The sequence below is a fragment of the Xenopus tropicalis genome, chromosome 9, assembly GCF_000004195.4.
Source record: "Xenopus tropicalis strain Nigerian chromosome 9, UCB_Xtro_10.0, whole genome shotgun sequence".
NCBI lineage: Eukaryota > Metazoa > Chordata > Amphibia > Anura > Pipidae > Xenopus > Xenopus tropicalis.
This window is the reverse complement of record NC_030685.2, coordinates 14,994,778-15,009,471: the sequence shown is the minus strand read 5'-3', so window position 1 is coordinate 15,009,471 and position 14,694 is coordinate 14,994,778. Positions and strand designations below refer to the sequence as shown.

Here is a 14,694-nt window from a genome sequence, read left to right as displayed (position 1 = left end):
GTATGAGAGAGATCTAGCAAGCCTGGATCAATACGCTGCCTATGAAGATCAATCTTTCAATAGCAATGCTAGTTTCCTTTGCTTCAGGTGACTGCCACTGGGCCAAATGAAGGTGGAACGGGTCTCTAATTAATGTGATTATCTGTATGTATCTGTATGAGTGTTGCTACCCAAGCGATATCCTAAGAACGGCAGCTATACCATGTATGGCCCCTCGTATACTGTCCATCTCTTCGCCCCCTTGGGCTGATCAGAAAAGTGTACCAGATCACTGAACCAACAGATTATATTAAGTGGCCTATTAAACAATATTGTAACTGGAATATATCAGTAAATATTGCCCTTTTACCACATTTACTTTTCCCTTAAGCCACCATTTTATTTTACAGTCTGTGTGTTCCCTCAGAGATCAGCTGACAGGAAATAATGCAGCTCTAACTGTAACAGGAATTAGTGTGGAAGCAAAATACAGAATTCTGCCCATTCATTGGCTGAAGGGGCCTAGCATGTATGTATGCCTTGGCGTGTTTGTGTGCACCATGAATCCTATGATCCCAGGGGGAGGTCCTTTATTCTTAAAATGGCAGTTTTCTATTTAGGATTACCCAATGGCACATACTACAAAAAACAAAAATGGATATTATTATTAAAATGGTTTAATGGATGAAGCAGAGTTTTACGAATGAGCTGGTTTATGCAATCTATTTTTTTTTTATAGAGATCTACATTGTTCAGGGGTAAAATTTACCTTTAAAGGAGAAGGAAATTAGAGCTGGGCAGTATGACCAAAAATTTATATCACGGTATTTTTCAAAATTATATCGGTGTCACGGTATTTGACGATATTTTTTTTTTTCCATGCATGATTAGGTGTTAACCCCATTTCCTAATAAATTAGAGAATAATTACTGCAGTATTGAAAATCAGAGTCAGGCAAGCGAAGGATCGGCAACAGAAAGTCGTAAGGTAAATCAGGCAGGCTTAGTTTCCCAGGCAAGGTCGCACACAACATAGCACAGGAGGAGGCGTTTGATAGCTTTAAATAACCCCCACGCATGCGCAGAACCGGCGCCGTCAGCGCGCCGCGGACATGCACGCTTTGACATGTACGTGCGCTTTGACGCACGCGCACCTGGGCGCGCGTGCGCAACGGGGCGCGCGAGACCGGGCCGCACGGGTGAGTACCCTGACACCCCGGTATGGCGGTATCTGAAAAATGAATATAGTTTAAAAAAAAAAAAAACAAAAAACACCGGTATTCGGTATTAAACGGTATATCGCCCAGCTCTAAAGGAAAGGTAAAAACTAAGTAAGCTTTATCAGAAAGGTCTATGTAAATACAGCCATAAGCACTCACAGAAATGCAGTCCTCTATCAAAAGAAACAGGATTTCTTGTCTCTGTAATTCCTGTGCCAGAGTCTGCAGCTCTCTCCTCTCTCCCCTTTCCTGCTCCCCCTCCCTCAAGAATGCTAAGAACTCATTTCCCCCCCCCCCCCCCCCCAGGAATATGTGATCAGCAGAAAGCTTCCTCATAGTCTAACTAACTGCCCATGTACAGGGGTCTTGGTGTAGGAGCGAGGCATTATGGGAATTTTCTAAGCGTTTTTTTTTTTTTTTTCTATGAGGCTTCTGATCATCTGAACGGGAGGAATATGGGGAGACTTAAGGGCACTATTGAGAGAACTGAAGGTATGCCTGCAGCTTCAGATTAACTCTTTATTAGCCTTTCCTTCTCCTTTAAGCTCTGGCCACTGCCCATCTCATGGGAGCACCCACCCATATTTGTAAAAGTAACAACTGGGAATGCTGGGATGCATGCAAACCATCTGTTGTTGGGGACTGCGTTCATATTTTATTTTTCTATATATTATTTTAGTGTATTGGGGACATGTACCATTCCTTGTTAAGTCAGCAGATATGGGTAGTTGTACACAAAAGTATTTTAGGGAACAACTTGTAGAGACGGTAGAGACGGCACTGAAGATGTCCTGTTGTGCACATCTGGTTAAAGTGAATAGTTGCGTGCTTGTTACTATAACATTTATGTCCATTCGTCACTATCTGTACAAACATATCCTCCCTGAGTTAAAGGCCAAAACTTAAAATAGGAACAATACTCCTATGGGCTATTTTATTTCTTTATTCCCTCAGATCGGGCAGAATAAAGCACATAATATGCCTTCTACACATATTTATACACAGAGCAGTTGATTTTGCAGTAGCTGAAAAGGCAGCCATGACAGTTTGTTTGCACTCTTTGTATTCTGAGGCCTCTACATAGAACAGAGTAGATGAGGTTGAAGAAAGATTCACCTGCATCGAGGTCAACCTTTATTTTTTGATTAAAACCTGCTTAACTGCTAGCTGATACAGGTATAGGACCGGTTATCCAGAATGCTCGGGACCAAGGGTATTCCGGATAAGGGGTCTTTCTCTAATTTGGATCTCCATACCTTAAGTCTATTACTCTGGGAGACAGGCTTTCCGTAATTCAGAGCTTTTTGGATATCGGGTTTCTGGATAAGGGATCCCATACCTGTACAGAACAAGGCGAAAAACCCAATATGAAGCCTCTCTAATTTGCCTCAGACGGGGGGAAAAATGCTTCCCAAGAGGCAATTGGACCAGTCCATGGGTCAACATCTTCTAGTCCCAGTGGATGCCGATCTGTCTGCTTAATAAAGAATCTGAGAGCTTATTGTATGGGCCACTTGTATATTTATACATAGTTTTATTCCCCATTAGAGGAGACTTGCTAGCATTAGTGATAATCCCCCTAATCTTGTAGGCCAATTAACTTTGGTAGGGAGCTTCAATAAAGGAGCCATTTTAAATCTGCTACTGGCCCGCTCCATAGTTTAAATTAGGGGTGGGCATATCCTGCCACCTAGCTGCTGATTATATATATATATACATATATTATTTATGACCAGCGTGCAGTGGTAAAGAGCTGATAGAAATACATATATACAGTGCTGGAACGCTGTGTTAACATCTCTAACTTTACAAGCAGAGGGAAAATAAACAGTGAAAAAAGTTGCTTATAAATCAGGCGCATTTATGAAAATTAGGATTGTCACGGCTTTATAGTGTTTCTGCAATCATGACTAAACTCATTTCCACGCATGTCAGTCATTTATTTAAAAATAAAAAAAAAAAAGCTGTGGTAAAAACGCTGAAACCTTTTTATTTTGGTGCATGAAAGCCACAACTTTTTCAGATCGTCGTACTCACAAAATCGCAAAAAGCTCTAAAACCACGAAGCAAAAAAGATCTTCCAGTTGTGAAAGGGACATCTGTCATTAACTTCTACATGATCTCAGCGGATTTTAGATGGCGTATTTTTTCAATCAGATTTGTCACGGTTTTGTCTCATAACAAAATGGTGATAAAAACAGTGATTTTCTCCTCACAAGAAAATCAGGTTTTGGCAGCAACAAAACCTAACCGAAAAAAACTAAGCATTAGTTAATGACTCCCTTTATTTGTTCTACTGAGCTGTGCTTAGAAGGATAAGTATATATATATATATGGTGGCGCAAATTATATTTATATTTTTAAATAAGCTAAAGGTGGCTATACAAAGGGCCAATAGGGAATGTGCTCTGATCCATTGGCCCATAGGCCGAACGGACATACAAGGATCAAACACTTAATGCACCATCGTGCCACAGAAAATGAAATGTTTAAACCCGCCTTATTCCCGAACCAACTAATATCCATGTTACATGGGTAGTGGCCCAATTGGTGGGCCACTGTATGCATACCAATAATCATATAAAACTAAATATTATTGTTATGCTTATGGCCAGCTAAAGTTGTGGCTTTCTAGTCAGGGAAAATAAAGCAAGATACAAGGGAGCAGTCCTGGCTTAATTCTTAAAAAAGATTGCAATCATTTGACAGGATTAATATTGAAGGAATGTAGTACCGGCAGCTCCATTAGCTTAAATTGATAAAGGTTGATGACCCTATAGAATAAATATATAAGTTGCAGTCAACTCGGAGCAAAGTATGTGATTTTATCTCTGTGCTCCCTGCAACTGCAGAGAAGCCCTACCTTCTAAATGATACAAGTCTATATGTGAATGCCTTACATAGTTTGGAGGTGAATCTGCTGAAAGGGCGGTGCTGCAGAGCAGGTTCAAATACTTCAGCCGAGTACTGGAGTAACAATCGAGTACAGACTCAAAAGGCCTCAAAGTAATATGATTATCTCATTATGGGGTTCTCTGTTGCGATCTCCTGCGGTGATGGGGTTGAGATAGGATCTCTGACCACTGTGGTCTGAATGTTAGATTTTAGCTATCTTCATCATCTAAGCCATAAAGCAGGGCAGGACTGCTGCTTACAATGGGGGGGATCAGATAGGATCTGTGCCACTGTGACAGAATGCTCTGTTATACAGATAGCTAGAATCTCAGCCATAAAGCAGGACAGGACTGCTGCTTACAATGGGGGAGATCAGATAGGATCTGTGCCACTGTGACAGAATGCTCTGTTACACAGATAGCTAGAATCTCAGCCATAAAGCAGGGCAGGACTGCTGCTTACAATGGGGGAGATCAGATAGGATCTGTGCCACTGTGACAGAATGCTCTGTTATACAGATAGCTAGAATCTCAGCCATAAAGCAGGGCAGGACTGCTGCTTACAATGGGGGGGGGGGGGGGGGGGTCAGATAGGATCTGTGCCACTGTGACAGAATGCTCTGTTATACAGATAGCTAGAATCTCAGCCATAAAGCAGGGCAGGACTGCTGCTTACAATGGGAGGATCAGATAGGATCTGTGCCACTGTGACAGAATGCTCTGTTATACAGAAAGCTAGAATCTCAGCCATAAAGCAGGGCAGGACTGCTGCTTACAATGGGGGGGATCAGATAGGATCTGTGCCACTGTGACAGAATGCTCTGTTATACAGATAGCTAGAATCTCAGCCATAAAGCAGGGCAGGACTGCTGCTTACAATGGGGGGATCAGATAGGATCTGTGCCACTGTGACAGAATGCTCTGTTATACAGATAGCTAGAATCTCAGCCATAAAGCAGGGCAGGACTGCTGCTTACAATGGGGGGGGGGGGGGGGATCAGATAGGATCTGTGCCACTGTGACAGAATGCTCTGTTATACAGATAGCTAGAATCTCAGCCATAAAGCAGGGCAGGACTGCTGCTTACAATGCGGGGGATCAGATAGGATCTGTGCCACTGTGACAGAATGCTCTGTTATACAGATAGCTAGAGTCTCAGCCATAAAGCAGGGCAGGACTGCTGCCTTGTGAAAGATAGGAAGGACACAACCATTTGATTACACTTTCGTGCAAAATCACACAATTTACTAAGTACTTTCATTAGGCAAACTTTTTTTTTTTTTTTTTTTTGGTTCTTAATTTACTGAAAAACAGCCAAAACTCATGGGTTTCCATATTTATATTTTTTTATCCGATTTCCTGCTTTAAAGTTTGGCTATTTCATTTTATTTTTCCTTTTATGTTATTATGAAACAAATCCCCCCTCAGAGCACAAGCATCTGATGTTTTTTCCTGTGAAAGTCACAAGTTGAAGAACTGACTTGACGAACTGGAAAAAAAGAATTCCTCGACTCTGGGCACTCAGGCCGAAACTTGTCTCGACAGAATTCTTTCCTGAAAAAGGTACAGGGTGGGGGGCGGGGAGACACCTCTTGTGCATTGGAGATTTTTAAGGGTAAAGGCACACAGGGTGCTATTATTTAGGGGCTGAATTTAACAGCTGCAGCTTTCTCTATAGCCAAGGTGCCTGCCAAGTCCATCCCTCAGCATGATCCCTTTGGAACAAACCATAGAACACTTTGTAAAGTAGTTTTTGAATTATTTCCCTTCTTATTCAAACCCTTTGTAGCTTTCAAATGGGGGTCACTGACCCCGGCAGCCCAAAACTATTGCTCTGTGAGGCTCCAGTTTCATTGTTATTGTTACTTATTATAATTTTTTTTCTATTCAGTCCCTCTCCTGTTCCTATACCAGTCTCGCATTCAAACCACTCCCTGGTTGCCAAGGTAATTTGGACCCTAGCAACCAGATAGCCATTATCACTTCAAACTGGAGAGTTGCTGAACAATTAGTGAAATAATAAAAAAAAAATTACAAGTAATAAGAAAAGACCAATTGCAAATTGACTTGGAATATTATTCTCTACATCATACTAAGGGGCACATTTACTAATCCACGAACGTCCGAAAGCATCCAAATGCGTTTTTTTCGTAATGATCGGTATTTTTACAATTTTTTCGTCGCCGTTGCGAAAAAATTCGGATTGTTTTTTCCGCCGTTTGCAATTGCTCAATGCGAAAAAAATCACAACGCCGATGAAAAAAATTGCGCAAAATATGAAAAAATCGCAACGGCAACAACAAAAAAAAAAACCGCGAAATTTTCGTTTCTAATCCAATTTTTTCCCATTCGGGATTCGGATTTGAGCATTAGTAAATGTGCCCCAGCGTGGCCAGTCAAACATGTAGCTCTCCATAGCAGCCGACACAACTTTCTAGTTTTATATGTATGTATGTATGTATAACTTTATTTATAAAGCGCCACAAGGGTAGGCTGCGCTGTACAGTCTTACAGAATACAAAATTACACACAGGGAGGACGAGTGATATAATAAATACAATAAATACATATATGTATATATATGTAGCATGTGGTAAGAGACACAGTAGGAAGGAGGTCCCTGCCCCGTAGAGCTTACAATCTGTATATATTGTCATTTCCATGAGTTTTAATCAACCAATTTTCAAGTGAATTTAAAACAGGGCAGTCTGCTACCCTTGGTTCCACACCCTTCTTCTCCAGCCCGCTTTGTTTTGCCTCCGCTCTATGTAGCTTTTACATTGGTTAAAAGGCCTAGATGCACCAGAGCACAGCAAGAAAACAGCTGAGAGTAAAGAACTGTATTTCCTTCTTTCTGCTTTGAACAAACAAGGCATTTGAGCAGCACCTGTGAGTTTCACCCAGATGCAGTAACCCTGGGGGCATTTTCCTGTGGGGACGGGGCACTAAGGACAGCAATTCCCAAGGAGCGAGCAGCAAGCTCAAAGGCCAGAAGCAACAAACCCATCTGAATAAATAACCACCCAGATTCCTAGTTGCATAAAAAAGGGAATATAGTCTATTCTTCCTCCTTTCAGACATAGGATCATAACTGTCTGCAGAACAGATATTTGGGCACATTCATTGGTCCTCGTCTAAACTGCTATTTATCCAAAGCATCTAAAAACATTTGTTTTCCTTTGCCAACAGCCTTCACTTTCCTTGTGCAAATGAATTAACCCGGCTGCTGAGTAATGAGAACAAACACAGCACCGCTGACTCTTGGACTCGGAGATGATCACATGACCAGAAGTAAGTAGATAGGCCCACAAGATGCAGGAAATGTGCAAGCACAGAAAACCCTATAGATTCATTTATCAAATAGGGTAATAAATATTTCTACTAGAACTTGCGACTATTTTTCAGTGGGGGGAAAGTGACCAGCTCTCTACTAAAGTATGGTGGGTCTTGCCCTTATAGGCCTTATTTTACAGTCTGTAAAAATGAGGTAAGTATTAAGGGTTGTAACCCCCCCCCCCAGTATATAATGTTTCATGGTACGTTTCAAAAATGCAAAAACTGGACAAATATGGGTGTTTTTGGTCAAATACGGATTTAGCATTCTCTAAAGCACTGGTACTTTATATGAATTCTTGTGTTTAGCATCAGTTATAATTCTGGCCACACACCGCCCCATAAGCTGCCAACTCAGTCCCTTCAGGCCAAGTTGGCCTTCTGATGGCCTGCCCAACCAATACCTGGCTGCAAATTGAGCAGATATCTGTTGGGCAAGTTTAAAAATCTCATGGGCCATGAACTGCCAATATGGTCCACTCCCAAAAGGCCCACATTATCCTGTTTTGGCCTAGCCTGTTGGTGGCCAACGTGGTTTAAAATTCGCTCATTGGCAACCTTGACAAGCAAGCAGATCTTATAAAAATATTTCCGCCTTTATGCGCTGCTACACCCCCCTGCTTGAAGTACAAACAGCAACTACCAGCAAAGTAGAAAAACCTGTTTTATAGGATTGTCCTCGGTTCGTATTCCATTTAGTGTCTTTACTTACAGGTATCACTGCGCACCCAATGTGTGTGAGCCTTGCACTTTACTGTATGCATGCACCCGTACATATGATGTTGCAGTTGAACATTCCGGGGGCTTCTATACTTAGAGATGGATGTTTCGAAATGTTTTTAGTGCCTCCAGTTGTTGCTGGACTACAGCTCCCAAAATGCCTTAACATTAAATGATGGTTAAGGTCTAGGGGGCCACAGTTCAAAGGTGGCCATAAACGGGCCGATTGTAGCTGCCGATATCGGTCCATTAGAGCGATTCGGCGGCTTATCGGCCCGTGTAGGGGCAGCAACGACGGGCCTGCCTGACCGACATCTGGCTTGAAATTGCCCAGATATTGATCGGGCAGGTTTAAAAATCAGCCGGATCGGAACCATAGGACGCCTATACCCGTCGTTATAGCCCAATATCGCCCACCGCTAGGTAGCGACCTCACCAAGCCAGCTAATCTTAGTGTGTATGGCCACCTTAACATACAGGGCATTAAATGATCAAGGTAACCTGACTGGTTGCTATGGGTAATTAGGCATTATATACAACATTTTACCTAATAAACCACTCCCCTTAGTTAAGAAAACCAACAGGGCAGCTCCTGCCCACGTGCAAATGCAGGGAAGCATGATATTATGTACACAACGAATTCCGCTTCATTGTCATCTACCTTAGGAACAGTGCCCAGAAAATAAACATTACCTATAAATAAAGGGGTATGTTGTACCTTAGGGTTACAGGGCCACACATGCAGATAACATATACTAAAAGCCCTTAATCCTTCTCAGACTCATCCCCAGGGTTGTGTTTTTACATAGCCGAGGACTATTTTAGAAGTCTGGACAATATTAAACACCGCCGGAGCTATTTTCCAAATTAACACACACGCCCAGGTCACTGGCGTCTGCTTTTTCCAAGCTGGATAATCATTCACACTAAGCATTTCAAGGGAAACTATGCCCCTGTACACTGCAGGTCCCTATAAAAATAAATCACATAAAACAGCCCATATGTAAAACATAAATAAAGAGTCTTCATTAAAAAAATATCTATATTTGCCATCGGATAGTCCCATTCTGAAGCACTGCCATTTTAAGAAGTAAAATCCTCAGGTTCATACGATTTACTGCGCTCACAAACAAACTAAGGGCACACATACATGCTGGGTTAGATCATCCAATGACGGACTAAGGCGGGCCTTTTACTCCCACACTTCTTCCTGCATTATTTCCTGTCAGGTGTTCTGTGACATCACAAAATGGTGGCTTCAGGTAAAACATGTAAAAGGGCAATATTTACGGATATGTATTTATCAGTTTGTTACTATTCTATGTTAAGTCCCTTATTAGGATCTAATTATCTATTGCTTGAATTTTCCTCAGAGTTTATAGTTCTCCTTTCAGTTCCATAGGCAACAGAACATCAATTAAAGGTGTAGCTTAACAGTCCTGGCTTTTTTTTCCACAGGGACACCAATAATACCTTTGTAATTGTGTCATTAGAATTAAATATCTACTAAAATCCCTACTACTTTGCTTTGACCACCCCCCCTCCACTTCCTTCTAGAAACATGTTATGGGCTTTGCTTGCAGTTTCAGACTTGACTACTAATAGCATGCCTGACCACAGCATTCCTTACCCCCCATAGCCTTCCAATTGTGTTACAAAGCCCCTTACAGGCAGCCATTTTAGCGACCAACACATAAGGACAGATGTAATAGGGGAAAGTGGTTGAAATAGCTTGTAGAGAGTTTGGGCAGCCTGCAAATTGTTGATAATTCCATCTAGGGGACACCGGCATACAGCCACTTACCTTTTTTCTGGTGCCTACATTTCTAAATTGGCTTCCTTATAAATAAGCGTTGTTAATTTATGACTGATGTCACAATGTACAATACAACTGGTATAGTCCTGCAAGTGCAGCGACCCCCTCCTACAATTTTATAAATCATAAGAATATTACAAGTCACAGTGGTTCCATGACCCGTGCATTTATGGGAAAAAATAAATAAATTCAGTCATGTGATACGTGTGACATCATTTACAGCTGATGACATCACAAAGCTCTGGTACTAAGGAAATCTTTTTCAGTTTATCCAAGGCCACAGCTACCATTTTCAGAACAAGCATATGGCTCTTTTTCCTCGCTACTTGCTTCCGAGACATGAATATTCTACAGCCGAGGTGTTAAACATTTCCCTTTGCAGCGCACAGCGGCACGGCACGAAACGCCTTCACCTGAGGTGCCGGAGACTGAAATACAGAATCCAATTATGTAGCTTTTCTTAAAAAAAAATTTACACTCCCACGCACATAGTTAATTACTGGAAACACAAGGCGAGGAATTGCCCCACTGTGCAGGGGCCCACTGTGTGTTTCTTATACTTGCCTTACCCTGTTATAGATGTGGCACAAACAAAACAAGGCGAAGAAGCGTGGGCTAACTTCCTGCTGGCCAAGTTCCCCTACTCCCAGCCAGATGTTAAAATAATTTACCTCATGCAGAAACCTTAAAACTGCTTAAGATCGACCGAGGCCAAACTAACATTACCCAGGGCAGGCAACAGCGACCAGAACCAGCCCTTACGGCACCTGAACCCATCCAAATAGCGATGCATGGCCAGTGGATAACTTTTCTAGTGGTGTATGGGCAAGTGTTGGGCCGGCTACAGCATCAATGTGCACCTATTTCTCTTATGCCCTGGCTCCATTGCTTTTTTTATATACAGGTATGGGACCTATTATCCAGAATGCTCGGGACCTGGAGGATTTCGGATAAGGGATCTTTGCATAATTTGGATCTCCATACCTTAAGTCTGCTAAATAAATCATTGAAATAATGAATAAACCTAATAAGATTGTTTTGCCTTCAATAAGGGGTAATTATATCTTAGTAGGAATCAAGTACCGGTACTGTTTTATTATTACAGAGAAAAGGGAATCATTTAACCATGAAATAAACCCAATAGGGCTGTTCTGCCCCCAATAAGGGGTAATTATATCTTAGTTGGGATCAAGTACAGGTACTGTTTTATTATTACAGAGAAAAGGGAATCATTTAACCATTAAATAAACCCAATAGGGCTGTTCTGCCCCCATAAGGGGTAATTATATCTTAGTTGGGATCAAGTACAGGTACTGTTTTATTATTACAGAGAAAAGGGAGTCATTTAACCATGAAATAAACCCAATAGGGCTGTTCTGCCCCAATAAGGGGTAATTATATCTTAGTTGGGATCAAGTACAGGTACTGTTTTATTATTATAGAGAAAAGGAAATCATTTAACCATGAAATAAACCCAATAGGGCTGTTCTGCCCCCAATAAGGGGTAATTATATCTTAGTTGGGATCAAGTACAGGTACTGTTTTATTATAACAGAGAAAAAGGAAATCAATTTCAAAAATTAGAATTATTTGCTTATAATGGAGTCTATGGGAGACGGCCATTCTGTAATTCGGAACTTTCTGGATAACGGATCCCATACCTGTACTTGCGCTTGTCCTGCCCTGCAGCAACATTAGAGTTGGGATGAGCCGCTGGGTCAGGTTGGGTACAGGTTTAAAGCGGGCAGACTAAGGGCAAGTTAGACCTGCACACTGTTACACCCAAGTCCTCCTACCTCTACTTTTTTTCCCTGGACTGAATGGAGACATCGCAAAGGGTCCATTCCATTGACATCACTGAGGCAGAGAGGCGACAGGAAAAACACCCAGATGCAATGAAGGGAAGGTGCAGGGGCTAAAGGTGGCAGCTCTAGCGATACCAGCAGCTGGGCCCACCTCAGCCCAAAACAAGGACATCCCTTCCTGACCCAAACCACTAAAGTCCACCCACGGCTTACCAATGGGGAGCACTTTTAGTCACAAACAAAAAAATAAAACATAGACTTATCCTGGAAATACATTGGCCAATACTAGTGTGAAGGCAGCTCATCATTGGCCAGAGCATGTGGGGAAAAAACATGGCTTTCTGCCTTTGGAACCAGTTCCTGTATAACTGTACGTGTATCATTTCCTTTGTGCAAATGGGCAACTAATAACCAATGGGGTTGAAGGCACACAGGGCCGCAATCTCCTGTATGAGCTTGTCCCATTGTCTTGCCAAACAATCGCTGGCAAACGATCTTGTAGCTATAGGCCCTCACATGGTAAAAAAGAGTAGAAAGGTGAATAATAACAACAATAAAAATGTGTCAAATCAAGCAAAGGATTGCAAAAATTATGTACACTTTTTCCTGTTTGCAGTGCAGAGCTTCCTGTCTGGTATTCATGTGACTTGTAGCTTTTATGTACAAACATGTCCAGTCTGCTCTGCATAGTAAGGAAGGACTCCAGTCTGTAAATACATGATTCAGTTGAAGGCAGTGGGGGCCACCACTCCCAGATTACCCACACCTAACACAACAGGCAGCTGTACCACTCCCTCAGTCACTAGTGGCCACACAAACCGCCTTACACAACAGAATAACCAGTTCAGAGCACAGGTGGTGACAGAGACAGGGCCATGTCTTAAAGAGCCCTTCTAAACAGGTACCACATCTTATCAGTAGGGCAGCACCACTACACCTTCATTTTATTATTGGCCACACCCCCCACTGTCTGAGATTAGGCAACGGCTGGCTGGCTGAGCAATCAAGCACCTAAGTGTTTGACGTCACAATGTGACTAATGCTGGCAATTGTGGCATTACTCTTAAGATGGTTAAAAAAAAAGGGTAAGTAAAAAAGAAAATATATAGAGACTGAATAGTTATGAAAATGATATTTCCCTCTGATTCATGCAGAACAGTATGGCAGCAGATATGCCGCTACTGTAGCCCCTCAATACAATCATGCCATTAATAAATCAGCCTTCAATAGTCGGGACATTCTTTACATAACAAGTTTGTCATTCCAGCAGGGGTTAAGACAGCAGTGTCAGGGGTGAGCTGCCTTCCGGCCAGATTTGTTTTTAAGACCCACAGGAAGACATGTCCAAACTGAAAGCCAGTACAGTCTGCAGCAGTGGCTAAAGGGCTTGGAAGCCTACCAGTTACCAGTATGGACAACCCTCTACAATAAATGGAGTTTCCCGCTGCTCAGTCTGTGAGGCCTGCTGGCATCCCTTTGGGTAGGATATACACACACAATGCCTTCAAACCAGCCAGTGGGATGAATGCAGAAATGAAACCCATGGTAGTCAATGGCATAAGACATACAGGGGTTCACACTTACTTCTGTTTTCTGCTTAATGAAATGCAACTTTGTATCCATAAAGAGGGAAATTCAAATAGTACCTGGCGGGCAGCTTTCCAGGCGCCTGTACCTGAATTGTTGGACTTTATTCAAGTCGATTTGGCAATTACCTTATACCGCCAAGTATACACCCTGCTGATCCGGAACTACAACTCCCACAATCCCCACTTCCACCTCCCCTGCTTAATTGTAGTGCAACAGAATTCAGAATCACAAGGGTGCAGATCAGCCATCCCTGCACTCATATCTAGGGGCAATTCTGCCTCTATCACCCCCCACAGCCCCATGTAACAGGCCCAGGCAGGAAGCAGCAGTTCTACTGCAGATCTGGCTTCTCATTTCAACAAACTGCTCAGAATTTCGGGCCTGCTACAGATTCTGGGGGGTTTGTGCTGTGGAACTGTCAAGGAATCATAATGACATGGCCAACATGCAGCTACAATGGAGCTGCTAAGGATGCTGGGAGTTGTAGTCCAGCTATAGCATGAAGGGAGAAGTTGGGTTAATGCAGTACAGGTGTAGGCATAGACATTCCTTTCCAGCGGAAAATCGAAGTGCCTGTTCATGTAACAACGTGTTGGGTGAAAGTTAGTTAGGAGTCAGCCTGGCAGCCACGCCTTGTAGGCTCCATTCTACAGATCTAAGTCCCTTCCCGGCCTACAGGGCCCATGCAAACGCTGTTCAGCCCCATAGGTATCGGCCCCCCTTGGGGTTGCCCTACTCTCCCACCCCTGATCTGCCCCGTTACCTTAGCGCTGAGACGTTTTGCCCCGGAACAGTCCGACTTCCCGCAGTACTGAGCGCTGCAAGCGGCACACTAACAGGCTGGGCTCACACGGCAAAAGAGGGAGCACTTTGCAGCCAATCAGCGAGCAGAACCGCGCACTTTGCGGCCAATCAGCGAGCAGAACCACGCACTTTGCGGCCAATCAGCGAGCAGAACCGCGCACTTTGCCGCCAATGAACTGCCAGAGCTGAGCGCTCTCCGAGAAGGAGGTGGGAAGAGAGAAAGAGAGAGGAAGTGGGGAGCTGCCTGTGACAAAGCGCTGCATTCACACACAGGCAGGGCTAGGGGGCTGCGCTCTGCTCATTGGTGGGAACAGGGGAAATGGGGGGATTGTGGCGCAACACGGCTTACTGTGTCACTCTCAGTTTTTCCACAGTCCTCTGTACTGAAGTTTTTTTTGTACTATTTATTCTTCCCTCAATGAAATGGGGGCCCCTGGCAAGCCCGGAAGTCTGAGGAGAATGAAATGACTTACGTCAGGGATGTCAAACTAAAAGTTTGTTGCACTAGAACCAACAGTAAATGGCCTGCAGCCC

General features: G+C 43.1%; 1 protein-coding gene across 1 annotated transcript in view; it reads right to left on the bottom strand.

Moving 5' to 3' along the window:
• The window catches only part of arhgdig (Rho GDP dissociation inhibitor (GDI) gamma), a 45,107-nt gene extending 30,905 nt beyond the window's left edge, over positions 1-14,202 (bottom strand). Inside the window, exon 1 of the mRNA NM_001007515.1 lies at positions 14,120-14,202. The gene's annotated coding sequence lies outside the window, so the exon portion shown is untranslated. The remainder of the gene's footprint in view (positions 1-14,119) is intronic.
• Between the last annotated feature and the right edge of the window lie 492 nt (positions 14,203-14,694).